At 37.7% G+C, this 14565-nt stretch overlaps 1 protein-coding gene and 1 long non-coding RNA gene across 2 annotated transcripts in view; one reads left to right on the top strand and one right to left on the bottom strand.

The window, feature by feature from the left end:
• Nucleotides 1–14565, top strand: part of LOC306815179 (class I histocompatibility antigen, F10 alpha chain-like) — a 181250-nt gene that overhangs the window by 154008 nt on the left and 12677 nt on the right.
• On the bottom strand, nt 8928–10559 carry LOC306815191. The gene is made up of 3 exons (XR_013777345.1): nt 10492–10559; nt 9658–9720; nt 8928–8954 (listed from the first exon to the last, which is right to left on the bottom strand). It is a non-coding gene; the product is annotated as an uncharacterized lncRNA (long non-coding RNA).

Below are 14565 nucleotides of genomic sequence, written 5' to 3' on the forward strand. Positions count from 1 at the left end.
ACAGCCAGGGCTTCACCACTGGCCCAGGTGTGGCTTTCCTTGCTCCACCTGTGGCTTTTCTGGGCCATGGTAATTCTGCCCAGGCCAGCAGTGCCATGAAATGAGTCTCTTCATTTTGTGAGCTCCACTCTGCTGCTCTTCCATGAGGAGGAGATTTTTAAGCAGAGAGAAGTGAAAGCAAGGAGCAGCTGTGCAGGGAGGTGTTGGATGCCTGACCCTTGCAAACACCCAGAGCCACCTTGGACAGGGCTTTGAGCAGCTTGCTCTGGTTGAAGATGTCCCTGCCCCTGAGATGCCTCAGATGATTTCTAACCTCTTCCACATAACTGCATCTCTGGATTCACTGAGATTCCTCCCAGGATCTCCTGGTCAGTTGGGGGTCAGTGGGTGTGGCCAGAGGAGGTGGTAAGTGGAGTGGTCAGTTGGGTGGTCAGTGGGTTTGGTCAGAGGGAGTTGTCAGTCAGGATTGGTCAGTGGTTGTGGTCAATGTGGGTGTGATCATTTGGGTGGTCAGCTGGGTGGTCAGCGTAGGTATGGTCAGTTGTGTGGTATTAGGGTGTGGTCGGGTGTAGTCAGTGGGTGTGATCAATTGTGTGGCCATAGGGCTGTGGACAGTGGTGTGGTCAGTGAACATGATCAATTGGGTAATCATGGGTGTGGTCAGTGGGTGTGGTCAGTGGGTGTGGTCAGCAGGTCTGGTTAGTGGGTGTGGTCAGTGGGTGTGGGCAGTGGGTGTGGTCAGGCATGTGAGCAGTGCAGAATGGTCAGTGGGTGGTCAGTAGGGTGTGGTCAGTGGGTGCAGCCATTGCAATGTGCTCAGAGGTGGTCAGTGAGTCTGTCAGTGGGTGTGGCCAGTGAATGTGGTTATTTGGGTAGCAGGTGGAGGGTGGTCAGTGTAGTGGTCAGTTGGTTTTCCAGTTGAGTGTGGTGCGGGTGTGGTCAATGGGGGGGGTCATTGGAGTGATTAATGGGGTGTGGTCAGTGGGGGCTGCCACTGGGGCTGTCATTGGGGTGTGGTCAGTGGGGTGTCAGTGGAGTGTGGTCAGTGGGGGCTGTCACTGGGGTGGGTCATTGGGGTGGTCATTGGGCTGTGCTCAGTGGTTGTGCTCAGTGGCTGTGCTCAGGGTGGGGCAGCTCCTGCCTTTCCTAGCAATCCCCTGTTTTTCCAGGCAGGACAGTGGCCATGGGACTGTCCAGCCTGTGCCAGGGCTGGGTGCACAGTGCTGGCAGTGCTGCACTGGGCACTGGGGCTGCTCTGTGCTGGGAGGAGTTAACCCCTTCCCAGGGCTTGGATTTGGGCTAGGAATGTTCCAGGAGGTTTTTCCTGCTCCTCATCCTGCCCTGACAGTGAGGGGGAAACCAGGGAAAGAGACAGAGCTGGGACAGGAGACCCTGACTGGACTCCAGGGCACTCCCAGACTGTGCAGGAGGATCAGTCTGGAAAGGAAGGGGAGAAGCAAAGGAGGGGATGCTGGAATGGAGCCTGCTTACCTGGGCAGAGATGAACACCCACTGCCTGTGGGAGGCAGGGAGTCAATTCCTGGGTTTGCTTCCTTGCACAGCTTTGTCTTCCCAAATGAGGGCAGAGAAAGAGACAGGGAGAGATGCAGCTGTGGATTTTGTCATGGCACCCTCAGGCACACAAGGCAGATGAGATTTACACCCTTCCCTGCTGTTTGCATTTCCTGAGAGCTTGCTGGAGAGTTGCTGGAAATATTTTGTAATTTTTCACCTCACAGGACACACGTGTGGTGTCAGGAGGATTATGTGATATACCATGGATTCATGTCCCTAGAAAATGCTAAAGGGTTCCAATTGGTCACTCACTGTTTGAGTCTAGAAATGGGCAGTACAGACTTCAGTTTTTTGCTTTCAAGTGCTCGTTCTTCCAGATCTTTGCACAATATTTGTTAGTTACATACAATAAATAATCTCATTTACATCACTACTCAACAGGTCAACATAAGGAACCACTGGCCTATCCCTAAGACTACACAAAACAAAGGCAACAAATGTTTTGCTTCTCACATCAGACAAATCTGAGATTTCTGATTTTTCATTATATTGGAAGAAGTAGTTGTAGTTTTCTTGATATCTTTAGGCTCTGAAGTGGAGATTGTCATTGTTGTAAACCAAGATTAATCAAGGATTAATGCAGGAATAGATGTTCTAATCTATCATTACAGACCAGAAGATGGCTGGTGATTCAATTTGATCATTTGATTCTGTCTTCAAATACTTAAGCAATAGCACTCAGTCTCACACTTTATATTTCAGATAAACAATTTAATAGCATCTTAACATTGTTTTCATTATCTCATCATGTGCATATCTTACTCTTTATGAAGCTGAAATATTTTTAAATACAAGTAATTTTATTGAAACTTCAATATTAGAAATTTCAAAATCGTTTGAACATACTGAAAACAAACAGTTTAAAAAACAGGTTTAACAGCCATTAAAATGGAAAAAAACAAGAGGACTTCAGGTAAAAGTGCATACACTTAACAGCTCCACTTCTTTCACTAAGTGTTATGTATTAAGAAAAACAGCAAATTTAAAAGAACATAATTGCTTTCAAACCAGAATTTCTAATGACACAAACAGCTTTGAAACAACTCCTATGTAGTTACATTTCTTTTTCTAAATTTAAAATTGGCTAATTTGTGTCCCAGCAAGGGAGGAAAGGTGAAATTATGTCCCAACATTTTGAAGCACAAGGGAGGAAAGGTGGAAAATGCCCTGCAGGGAGATGCAGTTAGAGATCTATAAAGTTTATATGTAAAAGAAAATAGTATTAAACACAGTATGACAGAAAAATGCAACAACTGAGATAACAACAATTCTGTGGAGCCAGCAGTAAGAAATGGCAGTCACTGGGTGTTGGTGCATTTCAACAAAGAGCTTTGCCACCTCCCTCATTGTGCATTTCAAGCAAAGAGCTTTGCCACCTCCCTCATTGTGCATTTCAAGCAAAGAGCTTTGCCACCTCCCTCATTTTCCTCCCCTGTCGGGTTTGGAGATCGCAGTCCAGCCCGCCTCGCGCATCCTCCTCATGGTCCTGAGCTTCAGAGCAGAGCCTGGGGATTTCTCACTGCCTGCAGATGGAGTCTGGAAAGGGAAACAAAGCCATCCATTGGTTTCTCTAAACAATCTGGTTATTTGGTTTGATCTTATGGAAGGGTGACATACCTTTTTGGTGCTGTGGGATGTAATTGTGAAGCTTGTGGATAATCTTTGTGCAAGGTTTTAAACATTTTTCTTCTGATACTATGCTCTAATAAATTTAAAAAGATATTTGGTCACATTGTATTAAAAAATACTTTTTCTTTCCCCCTAAGGATATTAAACTATGAAGGAAAAAAAAAAAAAAAGCTAAGATATCACTATGAGGCATAACAGTTCAAAAAAATTATGTACATATAACCACAATTCCAGAAAGAGTAAATTAATAAAAATACATAAATATTGTATTGAATCTTTCTCTTCACTCTAAGGCTGCTGTGCAAGAACTGCACCAAGAACTGTTCAGCACAGGGTTTGCTCTCTGACTTACCAGCAGGTCAGTGTGCTCAGAGCTGTCTGACTGAGTATCCAGCTGGATAAGCACTTTTTGTTTTTTCCTTGTGCTCTGCTCTGAAGGAGGGTTTGTGCTTCTTCCCCTTGGCAGTTTATCTGTTGCAGGAGTCTTTATAATATATGTCTGGGAAAGAAAAGTTTTATATTTTAAAATTCTATTTTATGGGGTTAAGTATAGAATCTAAACCCAAACTCATGACCCAGTTTATAGGCTGAGTCCAAGAGAGACTGGTGGAACTCTTGCTTTCCATCCAGACACAAAACAAAGACCCAAAAAAAGTGGGGTGGGGTGGAAATATCCATTTTTTGGTTGCCAGACTAGGAGAATGAACAGGAAGCTGTGGAAGAATTGAGTTTCATAGCACCTTGTGTCTAAGTTCATGTTTATCTGCAGAAATTCTGGTTATTCTGAACTGTAGCCACTACATGTATATATCAAATACAAAATATAAAATATAGAATGTAAAATATAAAATATAAAATACATATAAAATATAAAGACTATATAAAATATTTAAGAAAATGGAGCTAACAAAAGGAAAAGGCTTTCAGAGGAAGATTGATAGCAATATCAAGACTGCTGTTACTTAGAATAGTCCTTTCACTAGAAGTTAAACTGAGAAACATTGCAATATAGTGCAGTCCTTTTTCAGAAAGATAACATCAAAAGGGTGGTGGATTCTATTTTTCCAATATGAAAACCACTCCTGACAGGGAAGAAGGGTCAGGAATACTTTGATACTTCAACAATTTTTACAGTTGTATAAGCTTTTTTCCCTTCCATAGAGAAAAAATTGCTTTTACAAATGGACATGTTTGAAGAATAAATAAAACAATTCTGGTGACAAAAAGCAACAGCTGAGCAAGAAAAATGACACATTGGGAGCCCTTCCATAAACTGCTGTCTCATATCTCCATGGAATGGTATCACCCTTTAAAATCCCTGCTTATCCAAGGGAAAAATAAGAAATACAGACAGAAAAATACAAGGAGAAAAATTCACTGTTAGGAGTTACAAAACTTGAATGTTGGACTGCCCAAAGGGCAAGTACTGAAGGAGATATATTTTTCTTTTCCACCATGTTGACTTCCACAGGAATATAATTTGAAGACTTTCTATTTTTTACATTAATATATTCACTAGATCTAAACAAGGTTTAGGAGTCTCAGGAACATAAGTTGTATTTTCTATAACTTAAAAAGTTTTAAGTGAAAAGCACTCCAGTGTCTTTTGCTGAATGCAAATCAATTATCATGGCACTTCAATTGATTCTACACATATAAATAATACCAAATTCTAAAACCAATTAAAAAGTTGCAGTTACCTTGTTTTTCTTTTCACTTTCAGGAATCACATTTCAGAGTGATGTTTTAAAAGATTCTCCTAAAAAAGAGTTATGTGACAGGAGGTAAATACTCACTTGAGTTCAGTTGTTAAAAATCTTCTTGGTGTAATTACAGAACACAGTTTGTGATCACAGACAAAGTTGACACAAATATATGACCAGACATTGTTTCTCTATTTATTTTCATTCCTTTTCAATTTCTCTAGAGCACAAGCCCAGGCCACACCTATCACCCACACTCCCCAATCAGGGAAAAAATCCATTCCATTTCTGGGATGACAGTTCACTTTTCAAACATGACAGCTCATTTTCCTAAAAATTAAATAAAGGGTAGGGTTAACTATGCCCATCCTGAAAAAAAGGAAACAGTCCAAAGTGAGACAGTAATCATTAGATACAAAATATTATTTTTCGTTTTTCAACCTTATACTTGAAGCTTTGCTTTAGCTTGTTTAAAAAAGACTGAAGTGCTATAAGAAAGAGATAATTGATCATAAGTGTTCGAGGCAAAACCTTAAACACTTGGGAGAACAGGGTAGAATCTTATTTAAACCAAAAGTTTCTTATTCAAACTGTGAAGTCAGAACATGACACACTATCTGGAAGAGAAGACACAAACACACTGCTACTCTTAATTTATTTTGAGAAACATTTGGAGTTTTAGTCCCAGAATAAGAAATAAAAGCAAATAAATTAGTGGCTGATTTTTACTGTTCAGTCCCACTAAAGCAGATAGTTAACCCCTCCCCACCTCGTTGTCCATCTTGCTCTAAACCAGCCCCTTCATCCAGAATGTTCCTTGTCCTCCTCCCATTAAGTTGTCATTCCCATTTTTACCTACCTTTTAGTCTGGAAACTTCCCTGTCAATTCTTCACAGCCCCACTGAGCTGTTTCAATTGTTCCCTCCCCCTGTGTTTTCTCATTGGGTTATGGATTGTAAACTCTGCCTTGTGCTCCCCCTATTGGTTAAAAATTTAACCTTCCCCTCTATAAAAGTGCCTGCACATCCAATTTCTTGGTCTTTCATCCCTGGAAATCTAAGATTCACCTTTCAGTGCTGCAAAACCCTGGAAGAACTTTTCAACTGATAGAACTTGAGAAAAAAACAGACTACAAACAACAATTTTCTCCCAAATCAGAGAAAGGAAAAAGTGAAGACATGTGAAAAGAACAACTGAAGTCAGTGAGGGAAAGGAAGGAAAAGAAATGCTGCAAACATGAGAGCTGAGATTCTTCTGCAAGCCACAGTGAGTCAGGTGGAACTGCTACTTGTAAAAATTAAAACCACACTGGCAAAGTTCACAGAGAATTGTCTTTGTTGGGAAAGATCCCAGAGCATAGCAAGAAAAAGAAACTCCCTAAACAAACTGAAAAAAAATTTTAGAAGTGACAAACTGACTAAAGATCATGTTTTGTCTCCCTGTGCTGTCAGTGGACAGGAGGGAGGGATTGGGGAAAAGTGTTCTAAATTAATTTCTCATTACTCACTTTTCAATCTATTAATACTCAATTTTCTTGATACTATTTAAGTTTGAACCTGTTTTACCCTTAAAGTGTTTTTCTCCTAATCTTATCACAACTCATGAGTCCTTCAATTTTTCTTTCCCCTCCTCTACTCACCATAGCAGAAAAAAAGGAGTGAATGGTTTTTTTGTGCCTGCCTGGTGCTCAGCCAGTATCAAATCACACTGCACAAGGACATCACTGAATTATTGAACATTGGAAAGTAATCCTTACCATTGCTCTTTCTGATGAAAACTGCTTTTGCTGTTTAAATTTATATACTCTCAACTCTGCATCTTTTTCTTCAACCATTTTATCATATTCATTCTGTGTTAAAAAAAAACCAACAAACCAACAAACTCAAAACATGTGACACATAAAAGTTACAATTATGGATCTATCCAGTCTTAAAACACAATTTTTTTAAACCAGAAGATTCAGAAAGTACCATGAACAAACACTGATGCTTCTGCAGAAATTGTAAAACAGAAAATGCTTAATGCAGTGTTATTTTGTGGACTGGCAGGGAGTGTTTTATTCCTGTGTATTCAGCACCTAAAAGCCAGCCATGCTATTTTTGTTAATATCTGCTAAAAATATTGCAAAAGTGAGGAATAGAAAGGTAAATTAAAAGGTGTCAAGGTAAACTGCTGACAGTCACCTCAGAGAAAGAGGCCAAACTAAAACTGAAAAATCCTGCATTCAGATGGTATCAAAGGAAACCTGAATTAAAAAAAAAAAAAATCCTAGAAATTTAGAGAAATGGAATTATCTGTTTTCAAAATCTTCAAATGAATTCTATTTTAGGTGATGAAAAGTCACTTTTTTTTCCCAGATTCAGGCCTTTTTTTTGTTCTGAAAGGTTCTGAAGACATGACAAATCAGAGCAATCAGGAAAATCTCTTGCCTTGTGCTTCTCCATGAGTGCCACCATCTCAGTTATCCTGTGCTGACATCGGGTTTCAGTTTCTCTCTGTATCATTGTTGCTTCCTCATAAAGCAACTTCACCTTTTCTACCTGTTAGCAGCAAATTGCATTTTATTCACAAATATAACAACATATTTTTTTTAAATCTTAAGTTTAATTTCTTCTTCCCCCTGTGGGTGCAATGTAGTCCCACTTGAACTTCATTTGCTTTTAAGATCCTTTTCAAAACTGAGATTGTTTATGAAGATTGTTAAAATGAGCAAGATTAAAGACACATCCATGGAAGGCAAGTTCAATTTGAACCAAAGTTTCAAGCACTCTGCCCTAACATTTCTCAGTACCATCAAAAAATACTAATATGGGAGAAGTTATAATCTAATTTAGCTATGCTGACTTAATACCAAAGGTAGAATTTCCTTGAGCTGTATCTTGAAATAATGAAATTTTAACTGGGTTCTCTTTTTGAAGATATATTCACATCCTTCAACTTCATCACCTAAAGCTTTGCTCACAGGCATACACAAGAATTTCAATTTATGTTGATAAGGCTGAAATCTAACAGCAAGGAATCTGGTCAATAAAACTTCATAAAAACATTTTAAATAAAAAATATTCAATTGCAGTAAAAATTAACACCTCTCACCTGTTCATTAAGTTTATTTTCATTCATTTTTCTTGTTTCTATGTCTTTTTGATAGATGTCAACTGCTTCCTGTTGCTTGTTCATATTTTCCATCTCTAACTGCAATTTATTCACCTTTTGAGAATGCAGAATTGCTGCTGTTATTTGCTTAGGAATTAATATGTTAATGATTTTTTTAACCTCTTATTTTTGAGCAGAAACACAGTGTTAGTTTTCAGGTATATGATTAAAATTCCTATTTAAAAGTTCAGCTTTTTTTCAAGTGAGTTAAAAAATATTCAGAGAAACAATGGTAACAGCACAATGGGAAGGATTGCCCTACATGCTGTGAATTCCTTGAAAAAAAAACCAAATACAAATGGAGATTTTATTCTCCCTCTTGTAAATCTAGATGAGATTTTCACAGGTTTTATGGTACATTTTTCTCCCAGCTGTGCATTTTGATTACAGTTTTTCCTTTTAAGTTCCTCAAATGAATATCCTCAAAAAAAATCCACTTCCTTCTTCAAGTGCAGTAGCTAAAGCTGGACACAATATTCCCATTAGAGAGATTCCCACTGCAGAAAACATTAAAAGAACAGCCTGAAGTGAGTCTTTTAAATTCTTTTCTGTCACATTGGAGTTACTGTTCAGTCCACTATCAATAAAAGGAAAATAAGGAAAGGAACTGATTAGAAACATAATTAATTGTGATGTGAAGTCCATCTCTTTTAAATGTCCAATAGTCAGTGCCCAAGATTAAAAATCTTCTAAAAACTGTGACTTCATTCCTGCCAAATCTGTATCCCAGATCCATAAACCAGTTCAGAATGTATTTAACAATTTATCATTAATTACACTGAGACTTAAAAACACTCACCTCATCTTCTATGTGATCTTATTTAAACCTGCCTTCTCTTCATAAATACTGATTTTCTTGCTGTCGGCAGTAATTTTCTTTTTCAGCACATTATTCTGTTGAAATAAAGCAAAACAACTGTACCTCAGTAACCTAACAGAATTATGTAATGGTTTAAGTGTGTCAAGAATGGCAAAAAATTCCAGTTTTCATTAAGTTCATGTTATTGAATTGAGTTCATTCTATAACTATTGTGCAGTTCAGGTTCCAGAACAATTCTCCAAACAAAAGAATGTTCAAATAATTACTGTGATATTTCTGTTTCTTCATGACCTTAAAAAAGGCTCCTCCTGAGCAACCACAGGGAATAACAAATGAGAATTAAATGAGAATTAAAACTAAGATGCTGCTGACAGAAGGTATGGAGATGTCATGACAAAAAAATACAAGTTATATATATAAATATATAAATATTTACAGTGAAGTTACTACAATTTGTACTAGTGCAGAATTATTTTCTACTAGTGGTAACTGTAATAGGTCTTTATTACAAATACATAAATAACACTGTAGTAAATGAAAAAATAGAAGTTTATTAAAGGTATTATTTTTGTAATTGCTTTTTTTCAAATTAAGGCTAATTTAATAGATGAAGTGATTCCAAAGATGAGTCCTTAATTTGCTCAGTTAGGATAAGAAAGGAAAATTTTTAAATTACATAGGTGTGTCTAAGGATATCACAGCAGACAAAAAATGCTGAAAAGTCACCCCAAAATACCATGTGCTGATGTATTTGTAACTTTCAAAATCTCTACATACCTCCTGCTGCAACTCTTCAAAGCATTTGGTTTTATTTTCCACCTGTTTCTTTAAATTATTCACCTGAAAGAGATATTTCAAACATTAATTAAGTCCTAAAAATTACTCAGTGTGTTAGCAATTCCTGCCAACATTCTCAAACATGCACTTGCACCAGTCTGGTTTATTCTGATGGGACTGAAATACAAACTGATGTGTTAGAATTATTGAAATTTTAGACATAAAGTCCTACAAGATGTTAATTAATAGCAGTGAAGCAGTTCCTTAGTGGTTATGGAGTTAACACAGAAGAAGGAAAAAACCCAATATCTTCACAATTTAAAAAATACATTTGTATGAAGTTCCCTACAATCCATGAAAAAATGAATTTTCCCAATTATTTTCTAGAATCTTCAACTGCTTTTCCTTTCTTGAAATTTCATTTTCAGTGCTCTTAACCTGAAATTACAATTGGGCATTTTGACTTTCACAATGAAATTCTGAAATCCATTTTAATGGATTGCTTTGAAACACTAAAACTCACATTGCATATAAAAAACTAATCCAGAGCTCATCCATCACCCAGTGGGTAGAAAAAAAAAAAAAAAAAAAAAGCAGGTTTTCTGTTTGCCTGAAATCAAATAAATCTTTAATATTCAATTTCCAATCAAAGAGTAAAAATCCCAGTGATTGTGCTTGTTTTGAAAATAACAGGGCTCAGCAGCTGTGAAAGAATAAAACCTCTGGCACAGACCACATCCCCCAGGCAGAGCTTTGCAGAAAAAACCCAACAAATATTTTACATTTAAATTCTGCCCTGCAGGTTGTGTAACATTTTCTCATGACATGACTTACATTTTCTTCTTTTTCATCCAGTTTACTTTGCATCTCTTGAGCTGTCTTTGCCATTTTCTCCTTCAAAGACTCCATTCAATTCTAAGCCAAATTAACAAACATTAGTAAGCATTGACTAAAAATTACTCAAAAATTAACTTCTTTTCAGTACTGCTAATAAACTCCTATTTTATTTTCTAAAAGAGCTGTTAATGGGAACTTCAGAAGGTGCTCAGTGAAAATGTTCTTTTAGTTACAGAAACAGAAAAAAAAAAGTCTTAGAAACAATAAGTGTTTCTAATCTGAGAGAATTTCTGCTTGGCCAACAGCAATATTGAATAGTTTCTGTTTAGCTGTTTTATTTAATCAAAAAAATCCCAGAAAGCAGCATATGAACACAACTATCAGAATTCATTTCCTTTAACAATATCAGACATGAACATTTGTTTTTACTTGCCTTAGCTGGGCATTTGCCTCTTCTAGGTTTACAACTAACTGCTTTGTATTTTCTTCTTTTTTCTTACTATCCTAAATAAAGACCCATGTCAGCAAAGAAATAAAATTCAAAGTGATCTCTTAAAAATTCAAAGACATCCAAAGCACACTGACCTACCTTATTCACAATACACTTTCTTTCCAATTCAAACACAAAAATAGTTTGGGTACTCTACAGAACCATGTCATGTTGCAATTTATCATCTGATTTGTAAAATTGATCATTGTCCTTTAAATAAAAGCTGGAAGTTTACAACTTGCCTCTTGTTTTTCTTGCAGTTTCTTGAGTTCTGCCACCACATCATTTTTCTCTTGTGCTATTTGTTCTTTCTCTAGTGAAACCTTATTGAGAAACACTGTTAGTGTTCATTCTTTAACCTAATTTAAAACAAATGGCCAAGAGGAATAAGAACATGCATTTTGAAATATCCTTTTAAGTTAAATGTACCCATTATTAAGTGTTACTCCATGATGAAAAAAGTCCAGGCCTTTATCTACAAAGATAAGCTTTGCAGCAAAGTCACAGTGATATAAAAAGGTGACAGAAGAAGTAAAGAAAACCAGAGCAATTTTATAAATACAATGGTTAGTGAAGATGATGTAGCTCAAAGCAGGACCAACAATGAATTCAGAAACTTTCTCTTCTTGTTAACAAAGTCAAAGAGATCTAGAACAACTGCATATTCCATAGAATAATATAAATAAAATGTAATTTACAAAGGTAAGTATATCATTAATGTCATACTGTGTGGTTCCAAATTTCCATTAGAAAACAATCACAGCTCATTTCTCTGTGTACCAAAGTAACTCCTACATAACACCAAAAAAAATCAAATATTATATTTTCAAAATGGTCATACCCTCTTGTTCAAGATCTGTTTTCAGACTCAAAAGCTGCTTTAAATAATCTTGTTCCTTTTCAGCTGTGCTAGTCAGCTGTACTTTCAAATCATGCATTTGTTTCTGCAAAAGGAAAAGGAAGAGTTTTGAGCATACATTATAAACTCCAGGCTTTCAGAAGAACCAATCCCAGCCATGGATTATCCAGACTGTATTTTTACACATCTCTGGTGGAATATGAAGTGGTGGGAGGGAGTGAACTCTGACACCAGTGCTGTGAGTTTAATTACCCAGTCAGCAAAACTACTAAATTAGGTCCTTGGACATAATTTTAAATAAAGACATTTGCTTCAACTTCTAAGCCTTTGCATTCATCTGAATAAATTATGATGTGTGATTGGCTATTTACAAAAACATGTTTTGTCCTATTTCAGACCTCTCTGATTTGGAGAGCATTACAAGCAGTTGTGTAAAATGCACACCTGATTTCAGACTACCTTCAGTTGATGCAGTTTCTTGTTAGACTTGTAAATATAAAATCAAAATGAAAATAAACCTCCATTAAGAGTGTACTTCATATAGCTTAGACTTCTGTGACAGAAAATGGGCCTTTGTCACAGAACACATAAGGTTCACAGAGGACAGAGTAATTAACTTCTGTAAATTAAGAAAAAAATGGGAAAACTTTCTAGCCAGAGGGATATAAAGGCATTTGAATGGCATGAACAAAGAAGGAAATAACCAAAGATCTTGACAAGGAAAAGCAAAACACAGGAGACAAGAAAAACAGTGGCAATAAACAAGTTCTTCAAAGAAAACACTGAAACTGTGTATGAGAAAGTTCAGTAGAAATGTTAAGGTAGATTGGACTGTGTTTATTTATGACATTTAAGGTACTTGCAAAGCAAGAGGAATTTCATATGAAAAGCAAATGCCATGATGATACCGAAATAATGAGAAAAAGGACTAATGTAGATATAGTAGTAGTCATGCTAAGGCTTAGAAAACTGCAGTTTTCAGGCAGGCCCTGAGAACCTACCTTGTGAAACAATAGTGAAAAGAACTAGTAGAGCATATAGAACATTTAGAACTGTGAAAACAATAATCAAAGGATTTAGTAGAGCATATAGGACATCTAGAAACTTTCAAGATAAGGCTAAAGTATAATAATAAATAAAGGGTTCTGGTGATGGGCAAACATGCAAGGGGGATTAAGGGGGGTAGCCTATAGTTCTGAGTAGACAAGCATGCAGAATTTATAACTTTTAGGAATAATACCTGCAAGATTTATGTATCTGTATTGTTTTGAAGAATGTGTATTTCTGCACGTAGACCACTTTGTAAAAAGATATAAAAACCTGATGGAAAAAGGGAACTGTGGGATCCTGACTTTGGACGCTAGTCCGCAGGTTCCCCGGGCCCTGAATAAAGCACCGCATAAAATAACTCTGTTAGTTTGTGTTCTGTTTGGGGCATCGGGCAACAGTTTTCTGGTGACCCAGATACGACTCCGGAGGTGGCTGGGGCAGTTCGTGGGCTGATCCACTCCACGCCGGCACCAGGTGATTTCTGGGGAGAACATCAACCCGTGCCCAACCCCGCGCCTGACGGACGACCCGGAGGTAAGCCCAAAGGTGCTTTATTCCTTTTATCAAGGGGAAGGGGGGCCTGCCGATTAAGTCGGAATGGCGATTCCGCACGGGGGTCACAGACGTCTTTAAGGTTGTGGAAAAGCCTAGGCGCTGACCGTCAGACGCGGCAGTGACTGCGCAGGTTCAGCACTTGCCACTCGCGGCGATGAGAAAGGCAAGATTGGTGGATTGGTGGAAAAGGGTGTGAGTGTTGTGTGTGGTGTATATTGAAAAAAAAAAAAAAAGAAGGAAAAGAAAAAGAAAAGAAAAGAAAAAGAGAGGTGAAATGATGTCTTTAAAAATGTTTAGAACTATGGCAAGTTCTGGGATAGAAATCCCGGACGATTCGCCTTTGGGCTGTTTATTACAACATTGGAATGTGGGGAATTTTGGTCAAGAACTAAGTAAAAGGAAATTGATTGATTTCTGTAATTATGTATGGCCTTTATATGAACCCGATGGTATGCAATGGCCTAGGAACGGTACACTGAATCCTGACATTATTACACCTTTGATGCATTTTCTGCAAAGTAATGAAAAATGGGATGAAATACCGTATCTAGACCTCTTTTATTATTTGAAAGATAAACCGGAGTGGCAAAAGGAGTGTGGGATCATGGTTTTGAAAACATTAAAGCAGAATTGTGACGGATGTAAGGGTTGGCAGAAAGAGAAGGAATGCTCGGTTAGGTTTTCGGAACCTGAGGAGAATGTTTCTTTGCTGATAGCCCCTAGTGCCCCTCCAGTGGAGGAACGTGGAGAAAGTATGCCAGAGGTAGAAAGGGAGGATTGGGAAGCAAAAATAGAAACCACTGATATACCACGGACCCCCTTATGTGAAAGAACTCGGAGAGGGCGGTGGGAGGTGGAAAGGAAGAAAAAGGAAGAAGGTGCTCATTTAATGGTTCCGCTCCATGAAGCTGTCGGGCCGCAGGGGGAACGGGTCATAGTGAAAGTTGCCTTCTCTCCGAATGATTTACTAATTTGAAAACAATCAGCGGGGGCGTATCGGGAGGATCCTGAACAAACTGCGCAGGTGGTAAAAATGGTAATTAAGGCTCAGAACCCAGATTGGAATGATTTACAAGTTTTGTTAGACACAATAATGGATTCTACTGAAAAGGAAATG

This window comes from Erithacus rubecula (assembly GCF_903797595.1).
Source record: "Erithacus rubecula genome assembly, contig: scaffold_105_arrow_ctg1, whole genome shotgun sequence".
In the NCBI taxonomy this organism is placed as follows: Eukaryota; Metazoa; Chordata; class Aves; order Passeriformes; family Muscicapidae; genus Erithacus; species Erithacus rubecula.